Below are 14,141 nucleotides of genomic sequence, written 5' to 3'. Positions count from 1 at the left end.
GCACAAGAGCACCACAAGAATGTCTACTTAGCTCCCTGCTCTACTTGCTTTACACCTATGACTGTGTGGCTAAGCATAGCTCCAACACTATATACACATTTTCTGACAATACCACTGTTGTGGGCCGTATCAAAGTGGGTGATGAATCAGCATACAGGAGGAAGATTGAAAACTTGCCTGAGTGGTGTAATGAAAACAAGCTCTCATCCAATGTCAATAAGACCAAGGAATTGATTGTTGACTTCAAGAGAGGGAGACCAGAGGTCCATGAGCCAGTAATCATCGGAAGGTCAGAGGCAGAGAGGGTCAGTTACTTTACAAACCTGAGTGTCACCATCTCAGGAGGACCTGTCCTGGACCCATCATATAAATATTATTGTGAAGAAAGCATGACAGTGCCTCTAATTCCTCAGGAGTCTGCAGAGGCTCGGCATGTCATTGAAAACCCTGGCAAACTTCTATTGACGTGTAGTGGAAAGTGTGCTGACTGGCCGTGTCACAGCCTGGTATGGGAACACCAATACCTTTGAGTGGAAAACACTACAAGAGATAGTGGATGCGGCTCAGTAAGTCATGGGTAAAACCCTCCCAACCATTGAGCACATCTACAAGAAATGCTGTCACAGGAAAGCAGCATCCATCATCAGAGATCCTCACCACCCAGGCCAAGCTCTCTTCTCATTGCTGCCATCAGGTAGGTACCTCAGGACTCACACCACCAGGTTCAAGAACAATTACAGTCCTTCAACCATTAGGCTCTTGAACAAAAGGGGATAGCTACACCTCTTTAAGGACTCATTTAAGGATTCTGTTATCTTGTTATTTCATGCTCATTATTTATTGCTCTTTATTTATATCCGGATTTGCACAACTTGTTTACAGTTAACAATTCCAGTTTCCAGTTACTGTTCTATAGATTTGCTAAGTATGCCTGCATAAAAAAATGGATTGTATGCGATGACATGTATGTACTCTGATAATAAATTTTACTTTGAACTTCCCTGGCTTTTCTAATGCCGTCCTAGAGCTCTTTTCTGGCTTCTTGATAATCCTCCAGGGCTCTGTTTGATTCTGGCTTACTACAATTTGCGTACTTTTCCTTTTTCTTCTTGACTAAATTCAATACCTCCCTCAACATCCAAGGTTCTAATACATTGCCATCCTTGTCCTAAACTTTGAGCATTTGGTCTTTAAACACCCTCCACATGTCAGATGTGGATTTGCCCAAAGACAGCTGTTCCCAGTTAATTCTCCTTAGTTCCTGCCCAATGTTCTTGTAATTTGCCCTGCTCCAGTTTAGTACTCTCCCACAAGGTTAATATGTATCCTCATCTAGAGCTATCTTAAACCTTAAAGAGTTGTGATCGCTGTTCCCTAATTGCTCATCTACTGAAAGTCAGTCACCTGGCCAGGCTCATACCCAACAGCAGATCTAGTACAGCCCCTCTCCCTTGTTGGACTAGCTAGATAGGATACATCTCACAAATTCTGCCCCACCTAAACTTGCACTTAGAAGGTCGCAGTGTACATCCCTGTGGCTGTAGGGGGTCTATTGGAGCGATTGCACCCTTCCTATTTTTGAGTTCTACCCATTTTAGACTCTAGATGAGCTTCCATTATGTCCTTTCTGAGTGCAGCTGTGATATTGTCTATGATCAGTAGTGTAACTCACCACCTCTTCATCACCTGCAATACTCCTATTATTAAAGTACACCCACTTCCAACTATCCATCCCATCGCATCTATTACTTTGCTCCCGTCTGTTTTTACTGGCCCTGACATCTACCTTCTCTCCATCCCTCCACTTTCTGGCCTGGTGCTCTGGTCCTAACAAATTTCTGCAGATGTACTGTCGAAAGTATCGCAACTGGTTGCTCCTGGTGTGGTACAGCAATTGGAATGCACAGGAATACAAGAAACTGTAGAAACCAGTGAATGCAGTCCAACACATCACAGACATATCCCTCCCCACAATCAGAAGTATCTGTATGAGATGCTGCCTTAAGAAAGCAACATCTATAATCAAAGATCCTCATCTTTGATTATGATTCTTACATCTACCATTGGGCAGCAGGTGCAGAAACCTGAAGTCCAATAATATCAGGTTCAAAAACAACTAATTCCTTTTAACCATTCAGTTCTTGAGCAATCCTGCACAACCTTTATAACCCTCCCAGTCTACCAGCCAGCAACACGATGAGTAATTAGACCACTTTGCATTACCAGGAACTTTTTATGTTCTAATTGTGTTTTTTCTTGTTAAAATAGTACATAACTTATATTTTTCTTTAAAATGTTGCATATCTGATGCTATGCACCTATGACGTTATGTCAAGTATGTTTTTTCCATTGTATTGCAAGTAAGGTTTACATGTATTTTGTTGTCACCGATTAACTGGACTCTGAAAACTCACACCTTGTTCCTCAATCATACTTCATTTTACTTGTGCACAAAGAGAACTGCATGGCTCCTGTCACCACACTACTCTGACGTCTGAACAGAAAACAGTTATTTTTATACAGAATTGGCTTATCAGTTATGGATATTGACCATTTGGTAGACTGTAAATGTCTGAATTTCTTATTTGCAAGATCAATTGTCATTCATAATACAGGTGTTAAAAGTCAATAGAAACTACAAGCTAACAATCAGTGATACTTTTAAGTTAGTAAGCAATTGTCCCTTAATTGGTGTGTGTGTTTCGCATCTGTTCATTATATTCTTACCTTGTCCCCAGAAAGCAAATTGCTATGCAAAGGGAGCTATGCTCTTCAAAGACTTTTGTAAATGTCTGAATTTCTTATTTGCAAGATCAATTGTCATTCATAATACAGGTGTTAAAAGTCAATAGAAACTGCAAGCTAACAATCAATTATACTTTTAAGTTAGTAAGCAATTGTCCCTTAATTGGTGTGTGTGTTTGTGTGTGAGTGAGTGTGTGAGAGTGTGTGTGTCTGTGTCTGCGTGTGTTTCACTCCATTCATATTCTTACCTTGTCCCCAGAAAGCAAACTGCTATGCAAAGGGAGCTATGCTCTTCAAAGACTTTCTGACCTGGACTGTCTGCACTCTATTTGTAACTCAGCTTACATGGACATTATGTTAACCCTTGCCTTGCCACAACTTCCACAATTTCATACATGTACTTGTGCATGTGACTGAGATATTGGGTTAAGGGGTGGAGGTGGAGGGGCCAAGGGGGTAGCCTTAGATGATGACTTGGTGTGACTCAGAGGGTTGAGGCAGTACGTAGCGAGATTCTGTTTTATGTGGGATTATAGATCCTAGATCACAGGGGATTAGAAATTCAGGATTTGTACCCTGGGTGATCAGAAAAGGGGCTTTCAAGGTCTGGGCCTCAAGGTGATGGAAGCAAAATCAGGGGATTTGAGGAAGTCATTGCTGTTTGAGGAGGAAAGGTACTGAATCAATGTCATCAGCATGTCAACCACGCTCTGCACTATGAAGACCCATCAGTAAGTAACTCGCAGGATAACCTGTTCTAATTTCACTCAATATGTTGTAAACAATGCATTCCAAGGAAAATGATGTCAACAGTAGCATCATTCAAGAGGAAGTTGTGTCAGGACATCAAGATGCTCATTCACCTAACAAGTCAGCCTCCAATATATAAGGAAAATTACTTAAATATTTTTGTAAAAAATGTCTAACTTGAAGATATTGTAAAAAATGTGAATATGAAAGAGAATATTTATCGACTAATTGTTCAAAAGACATCAATCTGCCTTCTTTGAATAAGTCCAAAAAAGACTTAATAACTTTATTTTTCCAAGGTAAAAAAACTGGATCACTCCAGGAAGGTTTAACAAAGTAGTTACGATAAATTATACTACAAAGTTTAAATTTTTTAAGATTAAAAAAAATTGCGGAACTGGAGCCAAATTTGTAAAGAGTGCTTAACCATAGGATATAAATTTAAATTAGCAACTTTATATGAATATGAACCCCTTGATGAAAGGTTCTATTGGAAGAATTTATAATTTATTATTACAATGGGATAAGTGTCCTTTACTTAAGATTAAACAGGATTGGGAGAAAGAAATCAATTTGACTTTTATAAGGAGGATTGAATGCAGATTCTGAAGTTGGTTAACTCTTCCTCAGTCTGTGCTAGTCATTCACTGATTCAATTTAAAATTGTACATAGTTACCATTGGACAAAAGAGAGACTTTCTAAAATATTTCCCAATATTGACAAGTATTGTGATAGATGTAAAGCTGAGATAGCCACACTGACATATGTTCTGGTCATGTTCTATATAAAAACCATTCTGGAAGTCAGTCATTTCAACAATTTCTAAAGCACTCAGAATCAAACTACAACCTAATAAATTGACTGTGCTTTTTGGAATAACTCCTCAAAATATTCATGGTATTTCTGTGTCTGACCAACATGTTTTTGCATTTGTTACGTTGATAGCTAGGAGGACCATTTTGTTGAAATGGAAGGATATATCTGCTCCTACTTTGTCACAATGGTTCTCTCAAGTAATGCTGTCTCAGTTTGAAGATGCTCATTCATCCTCTTGATAGCACCTGGTCAAATTTCCAGTGTAACAAAAATCATCTGGAAAATGGTTTGTTGTGTTTCACTCCATTTAAAAAGCAATCTTCAAGCTCCAAACACTGCTGTACAATTGAATTTCTAAATTAATGTGTCCATTTATGCACAACAGACGTTTGGATGTGCAGATTATAGAAGGAGGACAGATTACATTTATAGAAAGTTCCCAGAGATGAGCATTTAGTTACGTGGACAGACTGGCATGCTCTCTTGGAGAATTATTATCATAATTATGTGCCGCTTTGTATGACGTGGACGATCATGGTCGATCCATGTTCATGATAGTTCTTGGCAAATGTTACTATGGAAGTGGTTTGCCTGTGCCTTCTTCTGGGCAATGACTTTCTTCTTCGGTTGTCCATCAAAATCCGATGACGACGTCCACTCCTTTAACAGTGAGATCTTTGATGACTATACAGTCCTATCCTGGAATACAAGCTCTATTGCAGGTGGGACATGTATATGTGGTAGTGGTGGTAGTGATGGCAACCGTGGCTGCATTTCTCCTGGCTCTCTTCTGCTGTCTTCTAGTTGCTCTTTCCATCTCCAGAATATGACCCCCATCCCTACACAGCTGTTGCCTAGTGATACGGTCAGCAGCAACATCCTCCGGGTCCTCAGGTCTGATCTTGCACTTCCTTAAAGCATTCTTCATCTGATCCTTATAGCGCTTCTTCGGCCCTCCAGCTGAGCGCCGACCATGATGTAGCTGGCCGTATAACACTCTGCGGGGTAGCCGACATGGGGGTATCCTTATCAGGTGCCCCAGCCACTGCAACTGACACTGGGTGATCATGGCCTCAATACTTCTGCAGTTGGTCTTTCAGTGTGAGGCACCCGCTCAAGCCAGGTATTTCCCAGGATGCGCTGAAGGCAGCTTATGTGGAAGTGCTCCAAGGACTTGATGTGATGGCTGTAGGTTACCCTACAAGCTTCACAGCCATAAAGGAGGGTGGTGACACAGACCGCTTGGTAAACAGCGACCTTCGTGAAGGCTCCTGTTCTGATGCCTGTTTAATGCCCTTACAAGACGGGTGACCCCAGCTAATAACACTCTTCAGAGATCATCTGCCTGTCTGTTTAGTGACTTTACAAGACAGGTGACCCCAGCCATTATCAACGCTCTTCAGAGATTTTCTGCCTGGTGTTAGTGGTTGCATAACAAGGACTTGTGATATGCACCAGCTGCTCATACAAGCATCCAGCACCTGCGCCCATGGCTTCGCATGACCCTGATTGGTGGGGGGTGGGGGATGTGGTTAAGCAGGTACTATACCTTGTCCAAGGGTGACCTGCAGGCTATCAGACATAAGGAACAACTTACACTTCCTCAGAGCATAGTAAGTTGAAAAGCCACTCAACGGAAGTATTCAAAGTCATAAATCGTCACAGCAAATAAAGAGAAGCTGTTTTCATTAGTAAAGAGGTCAAAATCCATAGGACACAGGATCAAGTTGATTGGCCAAGGATTTAAAAATGGCCCGAGTAAAATTTTGCTGTGATTATGGAAACAGGCATAAATCTAGTTTTGTATAAGGAAATGGATATTTGCTTAATCAAGAATAAAGGGGTGGTAGAAAGGGACTAGTGGTTTACTTCTTTAAAAACCTTAAGAGCCAACATATCACTTCTGCATTGTAACAGTCGTCAGTGTATAAATGAGTTAAAAAGCAAAAGGCAGTTAGAATTTAAACCTTTAATTGGCCAAACCCCATCCAAAGGCTTGGATTCAGTTCTAAGAGCCACTGCTCGAGAGAAATGTCCTGATTATAGACAGATGATCACAGATTCACTAGAATGTTATCAGGAACATGAATTTTATTTTCTTAAGTTTAAACTGATGGAGAACGATTTAATTACAGTCCTTAAGGCTATAAAGACATTTGTTGGAGCAGATTTGGGGAAGCTACTGTCACAGGTGAAGGATATGCAGAAAATGGTGGTGAAGAAATCAGCATTGAGATCAGCAATCATGTTTCCACACAAATAGAAATCTGAACTGCTCTCCCAAACCATTGAACATTTCAAGATTTTAAAGGCTGTTAACCAGAGCTAGGGTGCTGATTAGCCCAGGTAAGTCAAATCAGGAATGAATAGAAACACAGAAACAAAGAAAACCTATAGCACGATACAGGCCCTTCAGCCCACAAAACTGTGCCAAATATATCCTTACCTGGGAAATTACCTAGGTTTACACATAGCCCTCTATTTTTCTAAGCTCCATGTACCTATCCAAAAGTCTCTTAAAAGACCCTATCGTATCCACCTCCACCACCGCCGCTGGCAGCCCATTCCACGTACTCACCATTCTCTGAGTAAAAAACTTAGCCCTGACATCTCCTCTGTACCTACTCCCCAGCACCTTAAACCTGTGTCCTCTCGTGATAGCCATTATAGCCCTGGGAAAAAGCCTCTGACTATCCACACAATAAATGCCTCTCCTCAACTTGTACACCTCTATCATGTCACCTCTCATCCCCCGTCGCTCCAAGGAGAGAAGGCTAAGTTCACTCAACCTATTCTCACAAGGCATGCTCCCCAATCCAGGCAACATCCTTGTGAATCTCCTCTGCACCCTTTCCATGGCTTCCACATGAGATGACCAGAACTGAGCACAGTACTCCAAGTGGGGTCTGACCAGGGTCCTATATAGCTGCAACATCACCTCTCAGCACCTAAACTTAATCCCATAATTGATGAAAACCAATGCACCGTATGCATTCTTAACCAGAGTCAATCTATGCAGCAGCTTTGAGTGTCCTATGGACTCAGACCCCAAGATCCCTCTGATCCTCCACACTGCCAAGAGTCTTACCGTTAGTACTATATTCTATCATCATATTTGACCTACCAAAATGAACCACTTCACACTTATCTGGGTTGAACTCCATCTGCCACTTCTCAGCCCATTTTTGCATCCTATCAATGTCCCACTGTAACCTCTGACAGCCCTCCACACTATCTACAACACCTCCAACCTTTGTGTCATCAAATGATCCAGTCCTTCTTCCTATGATGCCATGCAACAGAGACCAGGCCATCTCCAAACTGATGAAAAATCAACCAGGAGACCATTTCCTTAACACACCATTTCCTTAACACACCACTGCACAGTCGGATCTGCTTCTTCTCCTCATACCTGTGAGGGTTTGAGTTCCTTATTGAATCCAACACATGCAACAATTGTACCTGAAGCTGTCAGGCCTCACAGAAAGGCACCTCCCAGTCTCCACTCAGCCAACAGGAGTCACCTGCCACTCATTTCCAACTCGTCACCTGCAGCCTATTTAAAACCAGCTCTCATCCACAGTCCTTGTTGACTGATTGAACCAGCCAGCCTCAACCAGTTGCTTCAATGTCCTTGTTCCCTTGTCATGTTAAGTAGCCATTCTCTCTTGTTTCGTGGCCCCTTGTGGCTTGTTATTTTGCAGTTTATTAGTAAAATGTCATTTAATGCTAAATCATCTCCACTACTCTGCTTTTAGGTAAAGCCTCCTTTACATTTTCTGACAGATTCATCATTAGACTATTCCTTGGTTCAACATACAGTAAGTTAGAAAAGCATCACCTCTGAACTTTCTTCATTGATTTAAATCAGTTTCTGGGTGAATGCATTAGAAGAGATCACAGGAAAGAGTTCCTAATTATTGGTTCTGTCCTTTGTTTTTGCTTATCCATACACATTAACTCTAGTGGCAATACAGCTCTGTGATACCCCAACAACCTGGCAGGACTCCAGAGTTCCCACATAAGAGGGACAACAAAAGTCACTCTATTTCTACACATAAACCAAAGCAGAGCGTACCGGCCCCGGAGGGATGCTGTTTCATTTGGCTATATTCAGTGATATTCACGTATGGTTGAATTTGAACTTGAACTGTGCAGTGATCAAGGGACTGTTAACTCCTTCCTCAGAGCAGACCAACTGTAATGTCATTATTGGAGGTAAAATCAATTCATTCCATAATGCCCAGGGATAGATTCCTGAAACTTCCTGCGTTTTTCCTCAGCTATAACTCATTCACAAGGAACAGACAGCAGGCTGCTCAGTGACAGGGCAGTGAAAAAATGAAGCCACTTCTCTGCTAAACACCCCTCATTGCTCAGCATAATCAGAGCTTGCTCAGTGACGCTACAGGCTCTATTTTCCTCTGAATGCTCTGTCCCAGAGTCCCAGCACAATCATTCAATCATTCTAGAAATAGCCACTCCCACAATAAATACACAGTTTTACAGAGTTTGGTTTTCCATCCAATGATACCTATTGCTAACTGAATCAAAACAAAGCATAAATTATTTATCAAAGAAAAAATGCGAGCATAATATTTTTTACTTACCTCTCTCTGTCACCTTTCCTGTAATTCTATCTCCAGTCTTCTACCTGAACCACTGTTTCCACACAAGCTCCAATCATTTGAAAAGTAAACAGTGACAGGCTTGGCTTGACATTTGACCCAATCACTAACTATGATTACACAAAACGGTGACATCTCTCGGCAGAAGCTGATCATTGGTCGGCCTTAACTTAGTTCAGTCCCTCTCAGAGTCTTTTGACAAATCATTTTTCAAAAGCCCTCAAACACATGGCAAGCAGGAAGGGGAAGATTTCACATACTACTATTGATGAGTACAAAAAACAATTGTCTAGAAGTTGAATTGTACCTGCTTTAGTTTACTAAGCCATGTTCACATTTATCATGGCCTAATTGGAGCCTGCAAAATATCAAAGCATTGGCCAAAATCCAGTTTTGAAACCATGTTAGAGGATTTTTTGGTCCTCCACAAATCTTTGTAGTGAAGAATCCCAGACTTGCCACAGACTGAATGAAGAAAGCTTTCCTTGTTTCAGTCCTGGAGGGCCTACACATTATTATGAAACTCTGGTGGACTCCTAGTCAGGAAAACTTCCTCTCCATGTCTATCTGTCAAAGCATGTCATGCATATCCCCATGGCAACAATGCAGCAACAGCTCACCCCTTGGCTACTTTGTAAAGGTCAGAGGGGATGAGAGGCAGCTCCCACCTCTCAAAGTTTCATACAAATCCTGGTCAATGAGTCATGTGCCAGATGATCCTGTGGATCAACTCGGACAAGACAACTAAGCAGGACTTGAAGGAGGGTGGTCTGCTCTGAGAATTAGGCAATGAGGAAAGAAGTTTCATGATCTCAGAAGGGAATTGAAGGTAGCCTGAACACCACTGTGTACATCTGCAGGGTGGAGATCCTCATAGAAACTCTAGTTTATACCTTAATCAAGGTCACTCAGATCAGGAAAACAAGCCATCAACTGGCGCAGGGATTCACCACTCATGTTTTATTCATAAGGAGTGGGCCTGTCCAGTGGGATGTGGGTGAAATTTATATGACACTTGGGTTCACCTGGCTGATCTTTGGTTGACCAGGTATATGTACATTGATAATATTTTTTCCTTTGAACTCTTGCTCGCCTGGTTGTGTATTTGCTTTCAGTGACCTGTGCACAAACACAGCCACTTCCTTTGAGTATCAACATTACCAAATCTCTCATCATTTAAAAATTCTCTGTTCTTTTTGTTTTATGTACCAAATGGACAACTTCACATTTCCACATCATATTGTATATTCCAAATACTTGCTCACTTACTTAGCTTGTCCAGGTCACCTTTAGGTCTCTTTACGTCCTCCTCCATACTCACAATCCCATCTAATATGCTGCCATTGGCAAAGCTGGCAAGAACATAGAATACAAAACACTACGGCACAGGAGCAGGCCGTTCAGCCCAAAACCTTGTGCTGAAACAGCTAAAAAGCAAATCAAAAACACCCAAACACTCGTCCCTTCTACTTACACCATCTCCACATCCCTCCATCTTCCTCATATCCAGTGCCTATCCAAACATCTCTTCAAAGCCTCTAATGTATTAGCCTCTAAGTAAGGTCCCCTTTAGCCAAAACACTGATATAGATTGTGAACAGGTGGAGCCCTTGCACTAATCCCTGCAATTCTCAACTGGATGCTACCTGCCAACCTGATAACAACCTTCCTCAGCTAATCGTGAGTGCACTTTCCAGTGTTAAAATGCATAAGCACACATTTCTTGTTTGATGTGTTGTGATATTACTGGCAGCACCGCCCATACAGGCTGAGTTGGGATGTTGGGAAGGAGACAAAGGCATATCCCTCAGAGAAGAGGATCTCCATTCCATCCACACTATTCTAATGAATGCACTTGCGCCTCAGGTTTTCCAGAACTATCATGTGACATTATGCAGGATGATCTTCAGCCATGCTCAACCACTGGCAGCTCTCCACTTTGAAATTAAAATCACATTAACACTCAATTTCATCCTCGCAAGATTCTTCCGAAACACTGTAAAAGGCCTCTACTAAATTTGCCAATTCACTGTCCTGGCTGCAAAGGAAGCCGTCCATGCCCCGTACTCACAGGAAATGATTTCATCAGCTTTGGTTTTACTGGGGAACAGATGATATCTACAGCAGTGGGATTTGCCAGCTGTACTAGTTTCCCACCTGTGCACGTCATCTGTTCTTCTCAATGACCTTGAGTTATTTTACTATCTTCATTGTGAAGACATTTTTACCAGGAAGCGTGCTTGTCAGAATCAGAATCATGTTTATTATCACTGACAACAAACATAAAATGCTGGAGGAACTCAGTAGGCCAGGCAGCCGAATAGTCTCGGCTCGAAACATCAACTGTACTCTTTTCCATAGATGCTGCCTGGCCTGCTGAGTTCGTCCAGCATTTTGTGTGTGTTGCTCTGGATTTCCAACATCCGCAGATTTTCTCTTGTTTATTTTCACTGATGTATCTCATAAAATATGCAGTACTAAGGAAGGCATAAAGTTACTATAAGCTACAAAATAAATAGTGCAAAAGTTGAATAACAAGGTAGTGTTTGTGGGTTCATGGACCATTCATAAATCTGATGGCAGTGGGGGAGAAGCCATTTCTAACTGTGATGGACATCCCAGTGATAGGTAGACAGATCTCATTGTCATCTACTGATCGAAGATATCAGCTGGTGGCAGAGGGAGACTGAGGAGCTCAGGGATCTTGAGGTGGAGTCTGGAAACAGCAAGATGCAGGAGGACGAGGAAGGACAGCAGGGGCAATATCACGGCTCAGTCTCTTCAACTGTAGGGGCAGACATTGGCAGGCTGAATATAATGGACTCCATAATGGAGCTGGAAAAATAAAACTCCCTAATGCAAAACACATAATTCTCCCCCAAAATATAATCCTTACCATCAACCTATGCACAGATGAGGCAATACCGATTGGTACGCATTCAATGGTCGTACCATGTAACCAACTACTGCCTGTGGTGTTGCTAGCGATCTTGCCGGAAGGCATTCTGCCTCTGTGACCAAAGCAGCTGTCCTGATTCTCTGTAAGTTATTTTATTAATGAAGTGTTGGTTCCTTAAAGTTGTCATAGCCGGGGGAGGTAGTGGAGATCAGCTCCCACGACCTATTAAATGTTCCCAGCGGTGTGCATCTCAAATAGCCTCTGACAGCCAAGTCCCGCTCCTGGCCTTCACGTGTGGCTTAGCTACTAATACTGGCAGAACCATTTCTACTGACAGGAGAAGGGGGAAAAGCAAGTTACTGGCACAAAACCAGTCACTGCATAGGCAGATGGGGCTCATCAGCCATGGTTGGCAGCTCATCCAGGAGAAGGAAAACTCTGATCTCAAACCTCCGCTGCCTTGCAGCTGTATCCACTCACGGACAAGGCTTCGGGAGTAAAGCCCAAGGAAAAAATCCAGAGCCAGAGTCTCTAAGACACTCTTACACTGAGTTCAATGCTGACTGGCAACTCTTGTGATGCTACTGGTACCAAAAGGTATCAGTCTCTGCCATTCCTTTTTGCATTCATCAGTTGTGTGTAGAGGAGAAGCCTGCTACATGGGCAACAGCTTGCACTCCATATCGTACTGCCCTGGCTTGTGTATCACGTAGACAGTTAGGACACGATGTCCATGGTCGACCCTGACCAATGGAGGGCCTCATTGAAATGCTAGTTTAATTTACTCATTATTCCTCAGTTGTGTAATGAGAGACCGAGAAAGTTATTGAGTTAGGGGGTGCTTATATTGTTCGAAACAGAAATAGAAGTCCCAAAGTTTTGCTTTTACAGTTGTACTATACCTGGAGATAAAATCACATAAATCTGATGAAGTGAATCAAAATTTAGACTGCTGGCCTAAAGCAGCTGCTTTGTTTTTTTTTTGACTCTAATATAGAGCCCTCTTGGGCACAAGCCGAGCAAATAGTCATGTCTCCATGACAACCGGGGAATGTGAGCAAGCTTGCAGTGTGTTCCTTGTAAATTCTGGTTTTAAACACAACTTACAGCTTCTCACTGGGATGTATGGGGTATCCAGGGAGGGGTAGCATCTAAGATGAAGGGGCTTGTCATGTCTGTGCCAGGGCAGCTCACTCACCTTTGGTCCCCACCGGACATTCAGCTCTCACCTATGGCTCCAAGTAGCCGTTTGCATGTGACAATGGCCACACTCTGGTACACCGCGTCGACGGGGGGACTAAACCAGGTGAGGGTAGCCAGTAGGCCTCATACCCCGGTGAGATAGGGACATGCCTATCCTAGCATGTGAAGTCAGCTCTGGTGGATGAGATCAACTGTGAGATACAAACGACCAGGAAGGCAGCTCTGTAATGCTCCATGGAGAGTGAAGGGCACAACAAGGCACAGAAGTTGTCATGGTCAACCACTGCAACCAAGGAAGACAGGTAAATGACAGACGAACTGACTAATTATTTTACATCTGTATCACTGTGGAAGGCATTAGCAGTATGCTGAAAATTCGAGAGTGTCAGGGAGCAGAAGTGAGTGCACTTCGGAAAAGGTGCTTGGGAAGCTGAAAGGTCTGAAGTTAGTTAAGTCACCTGAACATCCCAGGGTTCTGAAAGAGGAGCTGAAGAGACTGTGGAAGCATTTGTAATGATCTTTCAGGAATCACTAGATTATGAAATGGTTCTAGAGAACTGGAAAATTGTAAATGTCACTCCACTCTTCATGAAGGTAGGGAGGCAGAAGAAAAGAAATTACAAGGCCATTTAGCCTGACTTCAGTGGCTAGGAAGACGTGTAATAGATTGTTAAAGATGAGGTCTCAGGGTACTTGGAGGCGCATGGTAAAATCAACCAAAGTTGGCATGGTTTCCTCAAGGAAACATCTTGCCTAACAAACCTTTGAGGAAATAACAAGCAACATCACCCTCTTGACATGCCTTTTCTATCTCCCATTGTAATTTGTAGCCCACATCCTGGCTACTCTTCGGGGGACCTGTATATAAATACCATCGGAGTATTTTTACCCTTACAGATCTTTAACTCTACTCACAACAATTCTACATCTTCTGACCCTATATCACCTCTTTTTAAGGATTTGATTTTATTTTTTAACCAACAGAGCTACCCTACCCCCTCAGCCTACCTGTCTGTCCTTTCGATACAATGTGTATCCTTGAACTTTAAGCTCCCAACTCTGATCTTTCAGCCACAACTAAATGATGCCCACAATGCTT

General features: G+C 42.4%; 1 protein-coding gene across 1 annotated transcript in view; it reads right to left on the bottom strand.

The window, feature by feature from the left end:
• The window catches only part of tmem98 (transmembrane protein 98), a 53,957-nt gene extending 44,950 nt beyond the window's left edge, over positions 1-9,007 (bottom strand). Inside the window, exon 1 of the mRNA XM_059955709.1 lies at positions 8,923-9,007. The gene's annotated coding sequence lies outside the window, so the exon portion shown is untranslated. The remainder of the gene's footprint in view (positions 1-8,922) is intronic.
• Positions 9,008-14,141: the final 5,134 nt, after the last annotated feature.

The sequence above is a fragment of the Hypanus sabinus genome, chromosome X1, assembly GCF_030144855.1.
Source record: "Hypanus sabinus isolate sHypSab1 chromosome X1, sHypSab1.hap1, whole genome shotgun sequence".
Classification (NCBI taxonomy): Eukaryota; Metazoa; Chordata; class Chondrichthyes; order Myliobatiformes; family Dasyatidae; genus Hypanus; species Hypanus sabinus.
This window is presented reverse-complemented; position numbering and strand designations above follow the sequence as displayed.